General features: G+C 39.8%; 1 long non-coding RNA gene across 7 annotated transcripts in view; it reads left to right on the top strand.

The window, feature by feature from the left end:
- LOC118833059 overlaps positions 1-23,013 on the top strand; it is a 74,312-nt gene continuing 51,299 nt past the window's right edge. For 2 of the 7 annotated variants that reach the window (XR_005009275.1, XR_005009276.1), the window contains exons 1-10: positions 16-1,010; positions 2,722-2,862; positions 3,630-3,768; positions 4,630-4,765; positions 5,858-5,998; positions 6,758-6,898; positions 7,498-7,640; positions 8,899-9,039; positions 10,333-10,476; positions 11,361-11,502. This is a non-coding gene — a long non-coding RNA (uncharacterized LOC118833059). Of the gene's footprint in view, positions 1,011-2,721; positions 2,863-3,629; positions 3,769-4,629; positions 4,766-5,857; positions 5,999-6,757; positions 6,899-7,497; positions 7,641-8,898; positions 9,040-10,332; positions 10,477-11,360; positions 11,503-23,013 lie in introns of all 7 variants that reach the window. The other 5 variants (XR_005009272.1, XR_005009271.1, XR_005009270.1 and 2 more) reach the window with 5 other exon arrangements.

Below are 23,013 nucleotides of genomic sequence, written 5' to 3'. Positions count from 1 at the left end.
TCTATTAAAACTGAGATCCTGAACCAACAAAACCAAATGGGATTAGGGAAAATGCAGTGCATTATTTGGCTCCAAAAGAAGAAAAAGGAAAAAAAAACAGACAAAAATAATTGCATGTACTTCCTTGATCTGGCAAGACTGATAAGAAAGTACAAGTCCACTGAAAACAATTAGGTGTTAAGTACATGGATTTTAAAGGGGACACCAGTTGTGCTTTTAAAATATTGTATTACTAGGAGACATATGCAGTGCACTAAAATAAATATTAAGAAATGAAAAGGAAAAATCCCTAGGATGTCTAGACATCTGGGCTGGAGGAGCCTTTCAAAGGAAAATGGTAAAGATGGGATAGAGATTAGAATAGAGAATTTGAGAGCTGGAGGGCAGTCCTGCGTCTGAATGGCAAGCTGTACCAGGAGCACACAGAGAAACCAGAATAGCAGAACCTGGAGAGCAGTTAGAAGGAAATGTATGTGAGCTGGGAGGCATGTTTGAATACACAATGTCTTAGTTGGGTGGGGCTCTAGAGGCTGAAATATCACAGCTGGGCCATCAGGGAACTAGCCTATAACACAGAAAGTGGGAGATGGTCAGAGCCTAGGAAAATGTCAGAGTTAGAAGGACACATAGAACAGAGAATGGCAGAAGCCTTAAAATAATAGAATAACAATGATGGAACGAGCCTAAGAGTACAGAACTTCTGACCTGTGAGGGGCTTTAAAAGAAACAATGCTATAATGGAAAAGGATATTTTTCTTTTTAATGTGCTCCGTGGGTCAGTGTGTTGGGACCAACAAGTAAATTTAAAAAACAACTACAAAGTATGTTTATGGTAAATATTCAACATTAATTTTCAATGTAATTTATTTCAGTGAGGTGGTGCAGCTCTGTATTAAAACTCAGGGACCGAACTAACAGCCAAAAGGGATTGGTGAAAATGTAGTGCCTTATTTGGCTCCATAAAAGAAAAAAAACGGGCAAAAAAGTAATCCATTCTGTGCCTTGAACTGGTAAGACTGCTGTTCATATTACTATTACTGGTAATGAATGACAAGTCTTTGTTGAGAACAATAAAGTGTTAAGTACATAAATTTTAAAGGGGACACCATGTATGCTTTGAAAATACTGTATTGATAAGACAGTTGGATGTCCGGTAGACATCTTAAATTCACATATCCAAAACTGAACTGATAATCCTTTGCCCTAACTCTTCCTCCTCCCACCTTCCCTGTTGCTGTAGAGGGCAATGCCATTCTCAACATACGCTTGGAGTCATCCTGGACTCTTCCTTCTCTCTTACCCCACCAAATCCAATTCATTGCCAAAGCCTAGCAACTTCACTTTTGTAATATCTCTCAAATACTTGCCTTTCTCTCCCCTGGCTCTGCCACCACCCCGGTGCAGACCCTCATCCCCTCAAGCCTGGACTATAACAATAGCTTGATGGTTGATCTGGCTGCCTCAAGTCTCTCCCCACTCCAAACCATCATCCATTCAGCCACCAAAAGTAGCTGTGGTACAGTTCAGGTACCACCATGTCACTCCCATGCTTGATAAACTCCACTGGGTCCCTGTCACCTCCAGAATCAAACACAAAATCCTGTTTGGTGTCCAAAGTCCTTCATAATCTCCCCACCCCCTCCCTCCTATGCCTTGGTCTCCAGCACATATTCTTCAATCCAGTGACACTGGCTTACTTGTAGTTTCATGAACGAGACATGGCTCTGAGCATTTTCTCCCACTATGGCTGTCTCTTATGCCTGGAATGCTTTCTATTCCTTTAAATCCCAATTAATATCCTGTCTTCTACAAGAAGCCTTTCATAGCCTCTCTTAATTCCAGTGCTTTACCTCACGTAATAATTTCCTCTTTATTCTGTACAGGGTTGTTTGTACATATCAGATTGATTATTGTCTACCCCAGTTAGACTGTGAATTCCTTGAGGGAACTGTTTTTTGCCTCTTTTGTGTTCCCAGCCCTTTAGCGCTACCTGGCACATAGTGTAGTAGGCACTTGATAAATATTTATTGACTGACAATATGTAGTGTAATAAAATAAATATTAAGAAATGAAAAGACAAAGTTCCTAACATGTTAGAGGAGGTAAGACCTCACTGTCTGAGCTGGTAGTCCAGGCTCCAGAATGTTAGAAGTGGAAGAGAGTTGTGAGCAGTGAGGGAAGTCCTGACTGTGAACAGCAGACTTGGAAAGGGCCAGAGAAACTGTAATAGCAGGCCCAGCTGAGCATTTAGGGCCTGGGAGGCATTTTAGAATCCAGAATGCCTAAAACTGAATGGGGCCCTAGAACCTGGAGTGTCATGGGTAGGGTATGGGATACATTCCAACATAGATAGTGGGAGATGGTCTGAATCTTAGAACACAGAGCCTTGGAAAGCTTAGCACACAGAATGTCAGGCCCAAGTGTACTCATAGAGAGGAGAATGTTTGAGCTAGAAGAGCAGGCCAGAAGTAGGGATGGCTTGAAAATCACGGACGTGGGGCAGCCTTAGAACATAGATCTCCCCAATAAATCAATAAACATTTATTAAGCACCTACTACCTGTGAGGGGCTGTTCTAAAGAACACTCAGTATGGTAGTGGGGAAAGTGCTTCTGTTTTGTTTTTTAATGCGCTCAGTGGGTTAAGGTATTGGGAAGCAGCAGTAAATTTATAAACAATAAGAAGGTGAAAGTAACATTAATTTCCATATACTCCATTTCAGCTCTGTGGTGAACCTTTGAATTAAAACTCAGGTACTAAATCAATTCAGCCAAAGAGAAAAAGGGGGAAATGCTGTGCCTTTTGTGGCTCTAAAATAAGGAAAACCAGGCAAAAAATAATCCCATGCAGTGCCTTGTTTCTGGTAAGTCTGCAATTGAAATGGCCATTATTGGATAATGAATGAGGAATCTTTGTTGAAAACAGTAAGGCATTAAGTTTTAAAAGCAATGCTGTGTTGTTAAGAAACATAGGCAGCATGATATAATGATATCAAGGAAGGAAAAGGAAAAATCCCTAGGATGTCAGAGGAGACTAGGATGCTAGCTGCTAGATTGGGAGCTGCTGTTTAAAGGAGAATATTGGGGTGGGAGAGAGTCCTGCCCCTGAATGGCAGGGGGCACCCAGAGAGGCCAGAATGGCAGAGCTGGTAGAACATTCAGAAGGAAGTCTCTGAGAGCCGGGTTCAAATCCAGAATGTCTGAGGTGGGTGGAGCCCTAGAACCTGCAATATCAGAGCTGGCCATTCAGGGGACCCTATAACACAGAAAGTGGGAGATGAGGAGAGTCTGAGAACACAAACTGTCAGAATCTAGGGACCTTAGCACAGAGAATGTCTGGCTTGGGAGCTGGATAGAGAGAACATCAGAATCAGTAGGGCGTGGAGAAGAAGGGAAATCAGAACTATCAGAATAGACTCTCAGAAGTAAGAATAGCCTTAAAATAACAGAATGTCAGTGACAGGACAGCCTTCAGAATATATCTGACTTTGGAGAGCTTTAGAAGAAATAATATCATAGCCAAGAATGAGTTGTTTTGAATATACTCAGTGGATTACACCAATAAATTGAAAAACAATAAAAGAAATTATGCCATGATAGGCAACATTAATTTCCATATAATTCATTTCAGCTCAGTGGTGATCCTTTGAATTAAAACTCAGGTATTTGTCCAATACAACTAAAGAGCGAAGAGGGAAATGCTGTGCCTTTTGTGGCTCTAAAATAAGGAAAACCAGGCAAAAAATAATCCCATGCAGTGCCTTGATCTGGTAAGTCTTCAACTGACATTACTATGACTGGATAATGATGAGGAATCTTTGTTGAAAACAATAATATGTTATGTTCATAGGTTTTAAAACAGATACCTTATGCATATGGTCTTTGAAATTACTGTATTGCTAAGACACACACACACACACACACACACACGAAAATAAACATTGAAAAATGAAAAGAAAAAATCCCTAGCATGTCAGAAATTGATAGGAGCTAGATCACAGATATCCAGGCTGGGAAGTGCTTTTCAAAGGAAAATGTTGAGGGTGGGAAAGAGCTTAGAATAGCAAATGTGTGAGCTGGAGAGCAGTCCTGCCTCTGAGTGATGAAACTTGGAATGGCTGTAAGAATCCAGAAAGTCAGATCTGGCAGAGCCTTTAGAACATCACGTTAGTGAGCCAGGAGGTGTGTCTGAATCCAGAATGTCTTAGCTGGGCGGTCAGGAGACCCCATAACTAAGAAAGTGGAAGATGGTCAGAGTCTGAGAAGACAAAATTACTGAGCCTGGGGCAGAGCATTGGGCCCACAGAACATTGGGCCTGCTGGGAGTCTTGGAGGGGAGAATGGCAAAGTTAGGAAGGTACTTTGAACAAGATAAGAGAGCTCATGAAGCCCTTAGAACATACAGTATCAAGTTGGAGTGACCTTAAAATCCCAGAATATCAGCGAGGAGGCAACACTTAGAGCACAGATTTTCTGACCTGTGAAGGGCTTTAGAATAAACAATGTCACATGGGAGAATTGGTTTTTCTTATGTGCCCAATGGGTTAAGGTATTGGGAAGTACCAGTAAATTTGAAAACAGTGAAATTATGCCACAATATACAACATTAATTTCTGTATAATTCATTTCAGCTCAGTGGTGATCCTTTGAATTAAAACTCAGGTATTAAATCAATCTATCCAAAGAGGAAAAGGGGGAAAATACAGTGCCTTCTCAGGTTCCATAAAGTGGAAAAAAACCGGGTAAAATATGCAGTGCCTTGATTTGGTAAGACTGCTATTATTGCTTTTGCTATTATGGGGACTGTTTAATGAAAGCAAAATATTGTGTGTAGTATATAGGATTTAAAGTGGACAGCATTGGTTCTTTTAGATCATTGTCTTTGTACTAGAATATGATGAAAAGTAATAAATGAAAACATTAGATATCAGAAAAGGGTGAAACCTCAGAACAAAGAATGACTCTCCTGGGAGGGTCCCTAGAACCTCAGATGCCTAGGCTGGGAGGTGCCTGTCAACACAAAATAAAATGTTAATTAGAATAGAGAATTTGCATGCTGGGAAGGTTCTGGGCTCTGAATGGTAGAACAGGTAATAGCCATCAAAGCCAGAATATCAGATCCAGAAGAGCCTTTAGAACATATCTGTTCTGATCTGGAAGGTATCTTAGAATCCAGAGTGCCCAGGGTGAATGGGGCTCTAGAACCTGGAATATCAGAGGGAGTTGTTCAGGGGACCTTATAACACAGAAAGTGGGAGGTGACCAGAACCAGAGAGCACAGATTTTTCAGAGCTCAGGGAAACGGCCCACAAGATGTCAGGCTGGGAGTACACATAGAATGCAGAACAGCTGTTCTGAGCAGGGAAGTGCCTTAGAGTCAATGATGCCTGACCAAGGTGAGGCCCTAGAACCTGAAGTAGCAGAGGTGAGGGTTTGGAGGGTGGGGGCAGGAATAGGCTGACTTATTATTCAGAAATTGGGAGATGGTCAGGCCTGGGAGCTCTAGAGAGAGAGGAGAATGTCAGAACCTCTAGGGTACTTTGAAGAAGAGGTGGGAGAGTACAGGCTCTAGGAGAACGTTTAGAACATAGTATGTGGGAAGTAAGAGTGGCTTTGAAATTACAGAATGTCATAGATGAGGCCCTTAGAACATAGATCTTCCCAATAAATCAATAAACATTTATTAAGCACCTACTACCTGTGAGGGGCTGTTCTAAAGAACACTCAGTATGGTAGTGGGGAAAGTGCTTCTGTTTTGTTTTTAATGTGCTCAGTGGGTTAAGGTATTGGGAAGCAGCAGTAAATTTATAAACAATAAGAAGGTGAAAGTAACATTAATTTCCATATACTCCATTTCAGCTCTGTGGTGAACCTTTGAATTAAAACTCAGGTACTAAATCAATTCAGCCAAAGAGAAAAAGGGGGAAATGCTGTGCCTTTTGTGGCTCTAAAATAAGGAAAACCAGGCAAAAAATAATCCCATGCAGTGCCTTGTTTCTGGTAAGTCTGCAGTTGAAATGGCCATTATTGGATAATGAATGAGGAATCTTTGTTGAAAACAGTAAGGCATTAAGTTTTAAAAGCAATGCTGTGTTGTTAAGAAACATAGGCAGCATGATATAATGATATCAAGGAAGGAAAAGGAAAAATCCCTAGGATGTCAGAGGAGGCTAGGATGCTAGCTGCTAGATTGGGAGCTGCTGTTGAAAGGAGAATATTGGGGTGGGAGAGAGTCCTGCCCCTGAATGGCAGGGGGCACCCAGAGAGGCCAGAATAGCAGAGCTGGTAGAACATTCAGAAGGAAGTCTCTGGGAGCCGGGTTTGAATCCAGAATGTCTGAGGTGGGTGGAGCCCTAGAACCTGCAATATCAGAGCTGGCCATTCAGGGGACCCTATAACACAGAAAGTGGGAGATGAGGAGAGTCTGAGAACACAAACTGTCAGAATCTAGGGGCCTTAGCACAGAGAATGTCTGGTGGATAGAGAGGAGACTGTAAGAGCTTGGGGAACCCTTAGAAAAGAGAATTTCAGATGTAGGAGTGTCCTTAAAATCTGAGAATGTAAGAGGTGGGCAGCCTTTAAAACATAAATCTTCTGACCTGTAAAGAGCTCTAGAACAAACAATATCTTATTGGAGGAAGAGTTTCTTTTTAATGTACATGTTGGGTTGAGGTATCGTGAAGCGGGAAATTTAAAAACAATGAGAAAGTAAAATTTTACCAAGATATACAACATTACTTTCTGTATAATTTCTTTCAGCTCTGTGGTGATCCTTTGAATTAAAACTCAGGTACTAAAACCAATACAGCCAACAGGAAAGGGAAATACAGTGCCTTCTCAGGCTCCATAAATAGGAAACAAAACGGGTATTAAACTATTTCCATACAGTGCCTTGACTTGGTAAGACCACCATTATTAATATTGCATTACTTTACATGTATAATTGATATCACGCTTGCCTTCTTAATGGAGAGGTGGAAGGGAGGGAGAAAATTTGCAACTCACATCTTAAAATATAAATGTCAAAAATAAGTGAAAAATTAAAAAAAAAACAGTGCCTGAGCTGGGTGGGGCCAAAGGATCTGGAACGTCAGAGGTGGAGAAACTGAGTTGACCCTTATGACAAAGAAAGTAGGAGATGAGAAGCCAGGAAATCTTAGTACTCTGAATGTCAGTCCTGATTGTTGCATAGAAAGGAGAATGTCAGAACTTCTAGGATACTTTGAACAAGAGACATTAGAGCCAGGAGAACCTTAGAACACAGAATGTCAGAAATAAGATTGGCATTAATATCAAAGAATGTCAGAGATAGGTTAGTCCTTAGAACATACATCTACTGACCTCTGGAACACAGATAAACATATTGGGGAAAGGAGTTTGGTTTTTTTTAATGTGCCCAGTGGGTTAAGGTATTGGGAAGCAGCAGTAAATTTATAAACAATAAGAAAGTGAAATTATGCCATGATATGTAACGTTAATTTCCATATAATTCATTTCAGCTCTGTGGTGAACCTTTGAATTAAAACTCAGGTATTAAATCAATCTATCCAAAGAGGAAAGGGGGAAATACAGTGCCTTCTCTGGCTCCATAAACAGGAAACAAAACGGGTATTAAACTATTCCCATGCAGTGCCTTGACTTGGTAAGACTGCTATTATTGCTTTTGCTACTATGGGAACTGCTTAATGAAAGAAAAATAAAGTCTTTAGTACTTAGGATTTAAAAGGGACAGCATTGATTCTTTTAGATCAGGCTTGCACAACCTCTGGCCTGTAGGCCAGCAGGCTGCTTGGCACACCAAAGGATTTTGGGTGGCCAGTGAAAAATGTAGAGGACATTCAGGCTGCAGGTTGTGCAGGCCTTTGTTAGATCATTGTCTTGCTAAGTCCCATGTGCAGTGGAACGTAATAAAAATAAATGGAAAAAAGAAACCCACCTCAGTTACCAGAAAAGAGTGAGACCTCAGAACAAAGAATGGTAGTGCTTGGAGGGCCCTTAGAACCTCAGATGTCTAGGCTGGGGGGTGCCTTTCAACACAAAACTTTAAATGTGGGAGAAGTTTTAGAATAGAGAATTTGTGTGCTGGGAGAGCTCTGAGCTTTGAATGGCAAAATAGGCAACAGCCATAGAAGCCAGAATATCAGATCTGGGAGAATTCAGAATGCTGGGGGTGGATGGAACCCAAGAAACTCAAATATCAGAGGTGGGGATTGGGGGGGCGCTTATTCCTAGCCCATGCATGTGTACATAAAGGGGCAGCTAGGTGGCACAGTGGATAGAGCTCCAGGCATGGAATCAGAAAGACCTGAGTTAATATCCAGCCTCAAACAGGTACTAGCTGTGTGACCCTGGGCAAAAGTCATTTCACCCTGTTTGCTTCAGTTCCTCAGCTGTAAAATGAGCTAGAGAAGGAAATGGCAGATAATTCTAGTATCTTATCCAAGAAAACCCCAAAAGGGGTCACAAAGAGTCGGACACAACTGAAATGACTGAACCCAAAAAAACCCCAACATTATTCAGAAAGTGGGAGGTGCTCAAGGTCTGAGAATACAAATTATCAGACCTTAGGGGACTTTAGTACAGAGGAATGACAGGCCTGCAAGTTGTATAGAGAAGAGGATGAGAGAGGTAAGAGGGTACTTAGAACAAGGAATAGTGGTATGAGGTGAGCCCTTAGAACACAGAATACCAGAAGTAGGAGTGATCTTACAACAAAAGAATGTCATCAGGACCGCCCTTAGAAGATAGATCTTCTGACAACAGAATATCCTATTGGGGAATAACTTTTTTTAATGTACTTAGTGGGATAGGGTATTGGGAAGTACAGGTAAATTAAAAATAATTAGGAAGTATAATCATACAGTGATATGTAACATTAATTTCCATACAATTCATTTCAGCTCAGTGGTGAACCTTTGAATTAAACCTCAGGTATTACTCCAATACAACTAAAGAGCGAAGAGGGAAATGTTGTGCCTTCTATGTCTCTAAAATAAGGACAAAACAGGCTAAAACATAATCGCATGCAGTTCCTTTATCTGGTAAGAATGTTAATGATATTATTAGTAGTAGTACTAATGAAAAAGGAGTTGAAAATCAATCAGTAAACATTCATTAAGTGCCTGCTATATATTAAGCGTTGTGTTAAGCCCTAAGAATAAAAAAAGAGGAAAAGACAGTCCCTGCCCTCAAGAAGTTTTAAATCTATTGGGGGAGACAACATGAAAACATACATACAGAGCAAGCGTTATGCAGGCTAACTAGGAAATAATGACCAGAGGGAAGGCACTGGAATGAAGAGGGGGTGGGGAAGCTTCCTGTGGAAGGGGGGATTTTAGCTGTGACTTATAGGAAGCCAGGGAGGTCGGAAGTGAGAGCACAGGAGGGAAAGCATTTCCAGGCAGGGGGAACAGCCAGAGAGAATGTCTAGAGACTAGAGATGGTGGGTCTTGTTCCTGGAACAGCCAGGAGACTAGGGCTGGTTCAAAGAGTACATGTTGGAGTATAAGGTTTAAGATTTGAAATGTAGGAGGGGGCTGGTGATGAAGTGCTTCAAATGCCAGAGCATTTTGTATTTGATCCTTAAAAATAAAGTTTTGTAAATGTGAGTTTTGAAGAGGATACCAGTTGTGCTTGTAAAATAGTGTATTACTAAGATACATGCAGTGTACTAAAATAAATACTAAGAAACAAAAAGGAAAAATCCCTACGATGTGACACCAGGGAAGATTCTAGATGTCTAGCCTGGAGGTGCCTTTCAGAAGAGAATGCTGGAGATGAGAGAGAGCTTAGAATAGAGAATGGGAGAACTAGAGGGCAGTCCTGCCTCTGAATGGCAATATATGCAGGGGGGCACCCAGAGAGGACAGACTAGCAGAGGAAGCACCTGGGAACAGGGAGCCGGGTTTGAATGCAGAATGTCTGAGCTGACTCGAGTGGGGCCCTAGAACCCGCAATGTCAGAGGTGGGCATTCAGGGAACCCTATAACACAGAAACTGTTAGGGAAATAGAACTCGTGAGCACAAATTGTCAGGGCACCTTGGCTTAGAAATGTCATGCTTGGGAGTAGACGTGGAAGAGTGTCAGAGATAGGAGGGTACTTAGAACAAGGGATTTCAGAGCAAGGTGAGCCCTTAGAACACGGAATAATATCAGTGCTGAGACAGCTATACACAGATCTTCAGACCTGTGAGGGGCTGTAGAACAAACAACATATCGGCGAAGTTTTTATATGCTCTGTGCGTTAAAGTCTTAGGAAACAACAGTAAATTGAAAAACAATAAGGCAGTGGTGTCATCATATATACCATTAATTTCTGTATAATTTCTTTCAGCTCAGTGGTGATCCTTTGAATTAAAACTCAGGTATTGAACCAATTCAGCCAAAGAGGAAAGGGGGAAATGCAGTGCCTACTCGGGTTCCATAAAAAGGAAACAAAACGGGTATTAAAATTATTTCCATGCAGCGCCTTGATTTGGTAAGACTGCCATTACTGATACTGCTACTATGGGGGGGGGGGGGGCTGTTTAATGAAAAAAAAATTAGGTCTTTAGTACATAGGATTTAAAAGGGACCTCATTTGTGCTTTCACATCATTGGCTTGCTAAGTCACATGCGTGGAGGAACATAAAAATAAATGAAAAAGAAAAGCTTTGGATATCAGAAATGAATGGGGCCTCAGAACAGAGAATCACAGTGCTGGGAGGGTCCTTAGAACCTCGGATGTCTAGGCTTGGAGGTGCCTGTTAACACAAAATGTTAAATGTAGGAGAGAGTTTAGGATGGAGAATCTGTGTGCTAGGAGAGTTCTAGGCTCTGAATGGTAGAACAGACAGTAGCCATAGAAGCCAGAATATCAAATGTGAGAGAGCATTTAGAACATAGCTCTTCTGATCTGGAAGGTATCTTAGAATCCAGAATGCTAGGGCTGGATTGGGCCCTAGAAACCTGGAATTTTGGGGCGGGGGGACACTGAGGGCCCCTTATAACAAAGAAAGTAGGAGATGGTCAGAGTGTGAGAATACAAATTGTCAGAGCGCAGGTGACCTTAGCACTCCAAATGTCAGACCTGAGAGTTGCATCAGGAGGAGAATGTTAGAACCTCTAGGACACTTTGAAGAAGGGATCTCAGAGCTAAGAAAGCCCTTAAAATACAGAATGTCAGAGATGAGATGGCCTTTACAACATAGATCTTCAGAACTGTGATGAGCTTTAGAACAAACAGTAGCATAGCAGGGAAAAAGTTTTTGTAACGTGTTCAATGGGTCTATGTATCGGGAAGTACAAGTAAAATTTTAAAATAACAAAACATTATATTTGTGGTATCATCTGCAAAATGAATTTTCATATAATTTATTTCAGCGCAGTGGTGCAGCTCTGTATTAAAACTCAGGGACTGAACCAATACAGCCAAAGGGGATTGGTGAAAATGAAGTGCCTTATTTTGTTCCACAAAAAGAAAAAAAAACGGGCAAAAAAGTAATTGCAGAAGTGCCTTGATCTGGTAAGACTGCGATTAATATTACTATTATTGGTAACGAATGACAAGTCTTTGTTGATAATGATAAGGTGTTAAGTACATAGGTTTTTAAAGGGAAGCCATTTGTCTTTTTAAATGACTGTGTTGCTAAAACATATTATGTATATATATATATACACATACATATATATAATGTAATAAACTAAATATTAAGAAATTAATAGAAAAAAATTCCTAGGATATAGGGCCTTAGATCATAGATGCCTGGGCTGAGACGTGTGTTTCCAAAGAGAAGGTTAAAAGTGAGAGAGAGCTTAGTGAATGGGAGAGCTGGAGGACAGTCCTGCCTCTAAATGGCAGTATATGCAGGGAGCACACAGAAAGGCCAGAATAGCAGAGCTGGGAGAGCATTCAGAAGGAAGCATCTGGGAGCTGGGAGCCAGGTTTGAATCCAGAATGTCTGAGCTGGGTGGAACCCTAGAACCTGCAATATCAGAGCTGGCCATTCAGGGGACCCTATAACACAGAAAGTGGGAGATGATGAGAGTCTGAGAATACAAATTTCAGAGTCTAAGGACCTTAACACAGAGAATGTCAAGCTTGGGAGCTGGATAGAGAGAACATCAGAATCAGTAGGGCATGGAGAAGGAGAGAAACCAGAGCTAGCTGCACAGAGGATGTTAAAAGTAAGAGTGGCCTAGACATCACAGAATGTCACAGATGAGATGGCCTTTAAAACAAGTCTTTAGACCTCCAAGGCCCCACAGTACCAAAGCTGGGATGGAGAGTTTTTTTTTTAATGTGCTCAGTGGACCTAGTTATTGAGAAGCACAGGTTAAATTTTAAAATACTGACAAACTGTATTAAAACACAGAATGTCAGAAGTAGAAGTGGCCTCAAAAATCACAGAAGGCCTAGACTGGCTTGAACCTTAAAACATAGCTCTTCTGAGCTGAGAGGCACCTTAGCACACAATAGAGCTGTGAAGGAGGTGTTTCTTGTCCTCAGTGACCAAAGGTAGGCGGGATGGACAGGTTAATTTATAAAAGAATATCAAAGTTTATTTATGTTATAAAATGGAATATTTATTTAAACATAATTTATATTAGGATGGAGGTGGTACATTGAATTAAAACTCAGATCTTGAACCAGATAGCTAAAAAGGAATGATGAAAATTCAGAGTCTTATGTGGCTTGAAAGTAAAGGCAAAAAAATGATTACATGCAATTTTTGATGCGGTAAGATTGTGACTGAAATGACTACTTTTCATAATGAATGGGGAATATTTATTGATTTCCATAATGTGTTAAGTACCATGTACTTAAAGCTAAAAGAATTGCTTTTATATAATCCCACTGCCAAGATATTTAGACTGCAATAGGATAAAAACAAATTCAAAAACGAAAAGAAAGAAATCCTAATTTGAGAGGAAGAGGATGATATAGAACATGGATTGTCAGGACCAGGAGGGTCATTATGACATAGATTATCTTGCCTGGGAGGTGTCATTCAAGGAAAACTGTTGGTGGTGGAGAAGACATTAGAATCCAGATTCTTAGAGCTGGCTAAGCAGATCTGGGAGTGAAAAATGAAGCCAAGATAGCTGATAGATGGAGAAGGGTAAGTGGTTTAGAGACTTATCCAAGCTGGAGGAGGCACTATGGGCTGGCTTCTTTAAGGTGGGAGGGGTCTCAGAACCCAGAAAGTGGGAGATGGTGAAAAGCTGAGAACACAGGTTGTTGTGGCCAATGAGAGCATAACAAACAGACTTATCGGATTAGGGAGGAGCCAAAGAAGGCAGAATGTCTCAACTGGGAGGTGCCTTTAAAATAACAAAAATGTTGGAGGTGAGAGAGGACTTTAGCACCAGGAGTAGAAATCTCAATGTAACCTTTGAGAAGATAAGTTTTTTGATGGCTTTAGAAGGCCAACGAATGGAGAGACAGCTGGGTGGAAAGCCCAGTAACAAAGGATATTTGTGGCTTAAACGCAATGCTTATTTCCGAATAACTTATATCAGTACAGTGGTAATTGTAAGAATTAAAATTTAGGTCCGAGACCACAGAGCCAAAGGTATAAGTTTAAAATCTCAGAGCCTTATGTGGCTCCAAGAAATAAAAATCCCCTGATAAGAGAAGTGCTATGGCCTTGATCAGGTAATATTGTTATAACTCATTTTAAAAAAGGGGGGGGCATTGATTTGATTAAGTGCAGTTCCTTAATTACTTAATACTGCTATTGGTAATAGGGATATTTAATATTTAGTAGTGAAATAGTAATTATGAAATGTAGTGTATTTAAAAGACACAACATTAGAGCTTTTCAATCATATTGTTAAGACACATGTGTAGTATGAAAAGACAAAAACAGATGAAAGAAAACCTCAAATTTTAGAGCAGGGTGGGACATAGAACATAGGATCTCAGGACTGTTAGGGTTCTTAACACATAGAATGTCATAGCCTTTCAGAGGAGAATAGTGGAGGGGACAGAAAAGAGGATTCGGAAAAGGGAAGGCAGTCTGAATGTCACAAATGTCACAAGTAGGAGAGGATATTGAAGACAAAATATCAGATCAGAGAGCGTATCATAATATAAAATACCTAAGCTTGAAAGACATTTATAATCTGGACTGCCAGATCTCCATAGGGACCAAGAACCTGTACTATGAGAGGTAGAAGGGACTTTAGAAGAAAGAGAGTGGGAGATGGACAGAACCAGTCAATGGGGTCTGAATTTCTGTTGTGAGAGGGTTCTGAAAGAACCAAGCTCATATAGAACCAAGATTTTCACAGCTGGAAGGTGTCTAAGAACTTTCAATGAATTTCTTGAGAAGATCAGTTTTTTTATGTTCTCAGGGGGGCGAGGAATAGAGAGAGACAGGGTAATTGGAACTCCAGTAAGAGCTTGGAAGAAATTTAGAATCCAGACTGCCAGATCTGGATGAGCCCTGGAACTGGTAATATAAGAGGTAGGAAGGACTTTAGAAAACAAAAAGGGGGAGATAGACAGAGCCATAGAAAATAGTGTGAGCCAGTGGGACCTTAGTAGGTAGACAAGGGGATCTAAGAGTAGCCATAGAGAAGGGAATGTGAGAGCCAGAGGGCACCCTAAAACAAAGGATATCATATCAGGATAGTACATGAAATGTTGAATTTCTGCTTTGGAACTATTCTAAAAGACCAGAGCTAGAAGGTACCATAGAACTTAGATTTTATGAACTGGAAGGGACCATGGAACACTACATCGCAGCCTTGAGAACATGGATCATTTTATGTTCTCTGGATGACAAGGCATGGAGAGAGACAGGATAATTGAAACCCTAATAAGAAATGATATTCGTGGCTTGAAATGCTGCCTTTATTTCCATATCCATATCCAGAGAGTGGTGATGGTGTGAAGGAAAGCTCAGGTCCTGAAGAGCAGTGCAGCCAAAGGTATAAATTTATAATGCAGTACCTTATGTGGCTCTAAGAAATAAAAACAGTGCCCCAGGACAAGTGATTCTTTGTAGTACACTAATCAGGTTAGACAAACCAAAACAAATGGTCATCAATTGGATTTCTTTCAGTTTCTTGATTAATTAAGGCTACAAATGGAAATGACTAGAGAATCTTTATTGCCCACAATAACTTCTGAAGGACAGTGAATTAAAACGGAGCACATTGACTACTCAATGTCTGATCTCTGAAGGGAGTGAAACTAGAGAGCTAAGGGGGTGACATTTTCAGAGGCAGTATGGGCCATAAAACTTTCAGTGTCTTTCTTGAGAACATGTTTTCGTTTGTTTTATTTTTGTTTTGTTTTATTCTCAGCTGACCAATGGATAGAGAGAGAGACAGGTTAGTAAAAATTCCAGTGAGATCTTGGAAGAAATTTATAATCCAGACTACGGAAACTGGAATGAAAATGTGAAGGAGGAAGAAATTTCAAAGACAGAAAGTGGGGAGACAGACAGTGCCCAGGACCTAAAATACTTTGGGCCAATGGGATTTTAGTGCATAGACTCTGGTACCTGAGGGAAGACACAAATGACAGAATATGAAAGGCAATGGGGGAGAGGGAGATTAAAGGAGGATGGGGACCTAAAACAAGAGATAACATCAGCAGAGCCCAGAGAATTCTGAATTTCTAGTTTGGAACTGTTCTGAAAGAACAGAGCTAGGAAGTGCCATAGAACCTAGATTTTCAGAGCTGGGATGGACTTCAGAAATCTCAATGGCATCTTTGAGAACATGGGTTTTTTACATTCTCAGGCTACCAAGACGTTCTGAGAGACAGGTTAATTGAAACTCTAGTAACAAAGGACATTTGTGGCTTAAAATGCTACCTTTATTTCCATATAATTTATATCAGGAGAGTGGTGATTGTCTTAATAAAACTTAGGTCCTAAACAACACACCAAAGGTATAAGTTTATAATCAAGTACCTTATATGGCTCCAAGAAGTAAAAAAATAATCCCACAAGAGAAGTGATTACTTTTTGTGTACTGATCAGATTAGACTTCTATTAATGTTCCTGTTATTCAGGATGGATCAAGATCATTTACTTGCTAATGGAAGGTTTTAAGTACAAAGTAGTATTTCAGAGACAATATATGTTGTCACTTTACAGTTAAGACCATGGACAATGCAATAAGAGAAAAACAAACCTTTAAATGCAGAGAGCATCATTGGAGGGGGGTTACCTTGTAACATACAGTGACAGAACTATGAGGGTCCTTAGCACACAGAAAGACTGGACTGAGAGGTGCCATTCATAGCAGAATTTTCCAGGGAGAAGAGAGCTTAGAGAACAAGAGCTGGGAGGGCAGAATGGCATCTTAAAAAAAACAAAATCAAACCCACAAAATGAAGGTCAACAATTTCACTCCATGTACATTGTTAATTCCTCAATCCTGCTATTGGCAATGTCTAGGGAACATTTATTGCCTATGATACATTTTAAAATACAGTTCATTTAAAAAGGAACACGTCAAACGCTGAATATAGGAGGTGTCTGTAATTTCAGAGGTAAGAGGGGACAATAGGAGTTAGCCAGAATGGGCCTGAGAAATCTTAATTTCACCCTTGGGAAGATGTGTTTTTATGTTCTCAGAAGGCCAAGGAATGGAGAGATTAATTGGAACTCCATTAAGATCCTGGAAGAAATGTGGAATCTGGATGAGCTGTGGAATCTGGAGTATGAGAGTTAGGGAACGTCACAGAAAGAAAGCAGCAGAACAGAGCCATAGAACAAAACTAGTTTGAGCCAGTGGGACCTTAGTAGGCAGACTCTGAAAGCTGAGCATAGCCATAGAGAAGAGAATGTGAGAGATCGGAGGGTACTAAAAGGAAGATATCTCTCTGAGCAAGAAAACCCAGAGAATGCTGAATTTCTTGCTTGGAACTGTTCTGAAAGAACAGAGCTAGGAGGTGCCATAGAACCTAGATTTTCAGAGCTAGGAGGAGCCTTAGAATGTTCAGTAACATCCTTGAGAACATGGGTTATTTTATGTTCCCAGGTCAACAAGGCATGGACAGAGACAAGATAATTGAAACCCTAGTAAGAAATGATATTTGTGACTTGAAATGTACATTTATTTCAATATAATTTATATCAGGAGAGTAGTGATTGTCTGAATAAAAACTTAAATCCTGAACAAAACAGCCAGGGTTTAAGTTCATAATAGAGTACCTTACATAGCTCTAAGAAATAAAAATAAGTGATTCCTTATAGTACACTAATCAGTAAACAAAAAAGGTCATCAATTTGATTCCTTTGAGATCCTTGGTTACTTAAGGCTCCTAATGGTAATGACTAGGGAATATTTATTACCTACAATAACTTTTGAAGAATAGTGCATTTCAAAGGGAGCACATAGAATGCTGAGTGTCTGATCTCTGAGGGGAATGAAATTAGATAAAAGGGGCAATAGAACTTGTGTTTTCAGAGGCAGGATGGGCCATAGAACTCTAAATATCCTTGAGATCATAGGGTTTTTAAAAAATTATTCTCAGCTAGCCAATGAATAGAGACAGGTTAATAGACATTCCAGTGAGCTCTGGGAAGGAATTTAGAATCCAGTCTGTGGAATCTAGATGAGATCTAGAACGGGTGGGGAACCTGCAGCCTCAAGGCCACATGTGGCCCTCCAGGTCCTCAAGTGCAGCCCTTTGACTGAATCCAAACTTCACAGAACAAATCCCCTTAATAAAAGGATTTGTTTTGTATAACTTGGACTTAGTCAAAAGACCGCACCCAAGGAGCTAGAAGACCACAGGTTCTCCACCCCTGATCTAGAACCTGGAATGTGAGAGGGAAGAAAGATTTTTGAAGACAGAAAGTGGGAGATGGACAGTGCTAGGGAACTAAAATAGTTTGAGTCAATGGGATCTTAGTACATTACAATGTTGAATTTGGGGTTTGGAACTAGGAGGTGGCATAGAACCTACATTTTCAGAGCTAGAAAGAGACCTTAGAATGATCAATAGCATCTTTGAGAATGAGTTACTTTATGTTCTCAGGTCAACAAGGCATGGAGAGAGACAAAATAATTGGAACCTTAGAAATTATATTTGTAGCTTGAAATGCTATTGTTATTTTGGTAGAATATATCTCAGGAATGTAGTGATTGTTTGAATTGAAATGCAGATGTCAGATCCCACAGCTAAATGCCTAAGTTAATCATTGAAGACCTTATGGGTCTCCCAGAAGTAAACAAGATCTTCCAACAAGATAAGAGATTCTTTGTAGTGCCCCAATCAGGTCAGACTTCTAATGATACATCTAATGCTATTTCAGTTATAGTGATATTCCTGGGCATGGATCAGGCATGTGGACTCAATTCCATAAGGTATTAAGTAAAAGAATTTCAAAGAGACACCATTTGTGCTGCAATTTTTTGACTAAGGCCTATGGGCAGTGCAATAAGAGAAAAATAAACCAATAAATAGAATATCATAGGAGGATCTGCTCTTAGAATATAAAGTGTCAAGAGGGATCCTGTGGGGATTCTTAGCTCATCAAAAATCTAGACTGGGAAGTGGAATTTTCCAGGAAGAAGAGAGTACAGAATACAAGAGTATAGAATGTTGTGGGAGGGCAGACTTGCACAATATTAAATAAATAAAAAACGAAAACCAAATCCAAACGGTCATCAATTTGATTCCCTGCAGATCCTTGATTCCTTAGGATTGCTATTGGGAATGACTGGGAGCTATTTTACATAATAACTTTTGAATAAGAGAATACAAAAGGAGCACAAATTCAAGAGCTCAGGAGATTGAGGAGCCTCAGATTTTCAAAGGTATTGGGCCAAAGAACTCTCCATTTCATCGTTGAGAAAATGAGTTACTTTATATTCTCAGGGCACCAAGGCATGGAGAGAGACAGATTAAATGAAACCCTACTAACAAAGGATATTTGTGGCTTAAAATGCTACTTATTCCATATAATTTGTATCAGGAGAGTGGTAGTTGTCTAAATTAAAACTCAGATCCCAAATCACAAAGTGAAAGGTATAAGTTTATCATCGCGTATCTTACATGGTTCCAAGTAATAAAAAAATCCTTTCACAAGACAAGTAATTCTTTGTGGTGCCCTATTGATATTTCTGTACTGAATACAAGGCATTTCAAAGAGAAACCATTTCTACTGTCACTTTATGATGAAGACCTGTGGGCAGTGCAACGAGCAAAAAATAAACAAATAGAATATCAAAGAAGGGTTGGTCCTTTGCAATACAAGGATCTTTAGCACATAGAAAGGCTTGCTTGTGAGATACCATTTGTTGGCAAATTTTCCAGGGAATAGAGAGCTTATAGTACAGACTGTTAAAGATGGGAGAGCAGAACCACATCATATTAAAAAAAATCAAAAACACAAAATGATGGTCATCAATTTCATTCTGTGTAGATCCTTAATTACTCAATTCTTCTCTTGTTAATGAGTAGGGAATACTGCCTACAATAAATTTTTAAATATAGTGCATTTAAGTGGGAATTCATAGAATGCTGATGTAAGAACAGTATGATCTTTAAGAGGAAAGAGGGGCAACAGAACTTAGATTTTCAGAGCCAGCAGTGGCCTTAGAAATCTCAGTATCAGCATTAAGAAGATCATTTTTTATATTGTAGCCAAGGAATAGAGAGACAGATTGAGTCTCCAATAAGATCATAGAAAAAAATTTAGAATCTAGACTGCAGGTTCTAAATGACTGGTAAAACTTGAATTATGAAAGGTAGGAAAGAATTTCACCAAAAGAAAGTGGAAGAAGGGCAGAACCATAGAATAAAAATAGTCTGAGCCAGTGGGTTCTTAGTACATAGACTATAAGAGCTGAGAGAAGCCAGAGAGAAGATAATATTGGATCTGGGAGTACACATAAAACAAGGGAGAGCCCATAGAATGTTGAATTTCTAGTTTGGAACTGTACTGAAAGAACAGAGCTAGGAGGTAGGTAGAACCTAGATTTTTAAGAGCTGGAAGGGACCTTAGAACACTCAATGACATCCTTGAGAACATGGGTTATTTTGTGTTCTTAGACTGACAAGGCATGGAGAGAGACAGAATAGTTGAAACTTAGTAAGAAATTATATTTGTAGCTTGGAATGCTACCTTTATTTCCATATAATTTATATGAGGAGAGTGGTGATTATCTGAATTAAAACTTAGCTTCTAAACCACAGAGCCCGAGGTAGAAGTTATAATCGAATACCTTATTTGTGTCTATAAAGCATAAACAATTCCTCAAGACAAATGTTTCCTCATAGCCTACAATCAGATTAGACTTCTGTTGATATTCCTCATGTTGGAAATGGTTTTAAGTACAAAGCATTTCAAAGAGAGACCATTCGTGTTACCACTTTATGACTAACACAATAAAAGAAAAATATACAAATCAATTAAATGGATAGAACATCACAGGAAGGGTTGCCCTCGGGCTATATGGTGTCAGACTGTGAGAGTCCTCAGCACTTAGAGAGACTAATTCAAGAGCTGCCATCCAAGGCAGAATATTCCTGGCATAAGAAAGCTTAGAGTCTTAGATCTAGGAGGGTAGAACTGCACCATTTAAAGAAAAAATCAAAAAGATGGTCACCAATTTTATTCCATGCAGATCCTTAATTACTCAATACTCCATTTGGGACTAACTAGGTAGTATTTGGTGCCTTCAGTAACTTTTGAAGAATAGTACATTTAAAAGGAAGTGCAGGGAATACTGACTTGTCTCATCTTGGAGGGCAATGAATGATGCTGAAGAGGTAAGAGGGGCAATAGAACTTGTATTTTCTGAGGCACTATGGGTAATAGAACTCTCACTGTCATTCTTGAGAGCATGGAGTGTTTTTGTTGTTTTTAGCTGGCCAAATAATTGAGACAGGTTAATTGAAATTCCAGTAAGTTCTTGAAAGAAATTTATGATCCAGACTGTGGAATCTAGATAAGCCATAGTAACTGGAATGTGAGAGTTAGGAGGGATTTTTGAAAACAGAAAGTGGGAAGATGGACAGTACTAGAGAACCAGAATAATTTGATGCAGTGGGAACTTCATACATAGACTGCGGGACCTGAGAGTAGACGTAGATAAAAGAATATGAGATTGTCAGTGGGGGAAGGGGTAGAGCACATAGAACAAGGGATATCAGAGCAGCAGACCCTACTCCAATGTTGCATTTCTAGTTTAGACCTATTCTGAAAGGACAGAACTAGCAGGTGTGACAGAACCTAGATTTTTAGACCTAAAGGGAACTTAGAACACTCAATGGCATCCTTGAGAACATGGCTTAATTTATGTTCTCAGGTCGAAAAGTCTTGGAGAGAGACAGAATGGTTTAAAGCCTTGTAAGAAATAATATGTGACTTGAAATGCTACCATTATTTCATATATAGATACCTATATAGATCTATCTATCTATATAGATCTATCTCAGAAGAATGTCAGTTATCCACATTAAAATCAGGATAGCAGACCACATAGCCAAACGTATAAATTTATCTTCAAGAGCCTTATTATGTCACTAAGAAGTAAAAGCAGTCCCCAACAGGACAAGTGATTCCTTGCTGTGCCCTGATCAGTTTGGATTTCTGTTGATATTCCTGTTACTTGAAATAGATCAAAAATATTTACCCACTACCATAAGGTTTTATGTACAGGTCTTGTCAAAGAGAGAGCATTTGTTGCTGTCACTTTATGACTAAGACCTATGGGCACTGCAAGGAGAGAGAAATACACAGAACACTAAATGGAAGGAGTATCATAGGAGGGTTAGCCCTTAGATAAGGAAAAAGGTTTTTTGGGAGGTGCCATTCGTGAGAGAATTTTCTAGACAGAAGACAACTTAGAGTAGAGACTATTAGCAGAGCTGCACAATGGAAAAATAGCAAAATGAAACAAAAACAAATGATCATCAGTTTGTTTCTTTGCAAATCCTTGATTACATAAGACTGCTATTGGTAATGACTAGGGAGTGCTTGTTGTGCACAATAACTTTTGAAGTGCAGTGCCTTTCAAAGGGAGCACCTGGAATGCTGAATGTCTGATCTTGGAGGGGTGTGAAGTTAGGGAGGTAAGAGGAGCTATAGAACTTGGATTTTCCGAGGTATTGTGGGCCACAGAACTCTCCATTTCATCCATGAGAAGATGGGCTGTTTTATGTTCTCAGGGCACCAGAGCCTGGAGAGAGGTTAAATGAAACCTTAGTAACAAAGGAAATTTGTAGCTTGAAATGCTGCCTTTGTTCCCATACAATTTATATCAGTAGAGTGGCAATTGTCTGAACTAAAACCCAGAGCCAAAGGTATCAATTCATCATTGAGGGACCCTAAGTAATAAAAACAAGATATATCCCTCAACAAGATGTGTGGTTCCTCGGAGTATCCTGATCAGGTAAAACTGCTATTTATATTCCTATTATTGGGAATGGACAGAGATGTGATACCAAAAGGTAGTAAGTCCAAGGCATTTCAAAGAGTATTTTTGCTGTCACTTTACCACTAAGGCCTTTTCAATAAGAGAAAAATAAATTGATAGAATATCACAGGGTGGGTCTGCCCTTAGAAGATAATATGTCATAGATATGAGCATCCTTAGCACAAAGAAAGCCTTGACTGCCATTCAAGGGAGAATATTCTAGGGATAATTTTATAGGCATGAGAGAACTTTATAGGTGGGAGGCCAAAAGTGCATAGAAAATGGTCATCAATTGGATTCCTTTCAGTTTCCTTAATTACTAGGGAGTGTTTATGGCCTACGATAATTTTGAAGTTGTTGTTCAGTCATTTCAGTTGTGTCTGACTTTTTGTGACTCCATTTGAGGTTTTCTTGGCAAAGCCATTTCTTTCTCCACCTCATTTTACAGTTGGAGAAACTGAGGCAAACGGGGCTAAGTGACTTGTCCAGGGTCATACAGATAGTAAGTGTCTGAGAGTGAATGAGTCTTGCTGACTCCAGGCCCTGTGTGCTATCCACTGCAGTGCCTCATATCTTTAAAGGGAGCACATAGATTGATAAATATCTGATGTAAGAGAAGTCTGAAATTAGAGACATAAGA

Source organism: Trichosurus vulpecula (genome assembly GCF_011100635.1).
Source record: "Trichosurus vulpecula isolate mTriVul1 chromosome X unlocalized genomic scaffold, mTriVul1.pri SUPER_X_unloc_1, whole genome shotgun sequence".
NCBI classification, from domain to species: domain Eukaryota; kingdom Metazoa; phylum Chordata; class Mammalia; order Diprotodontia; family Phalangeridae; genus Trichosurus; species Trichosurus vulpecula.
Note: the sequence above shows the minus strand (reverse complement) of the source record. Positions and strands in the feature narration are given on the sequence as shown.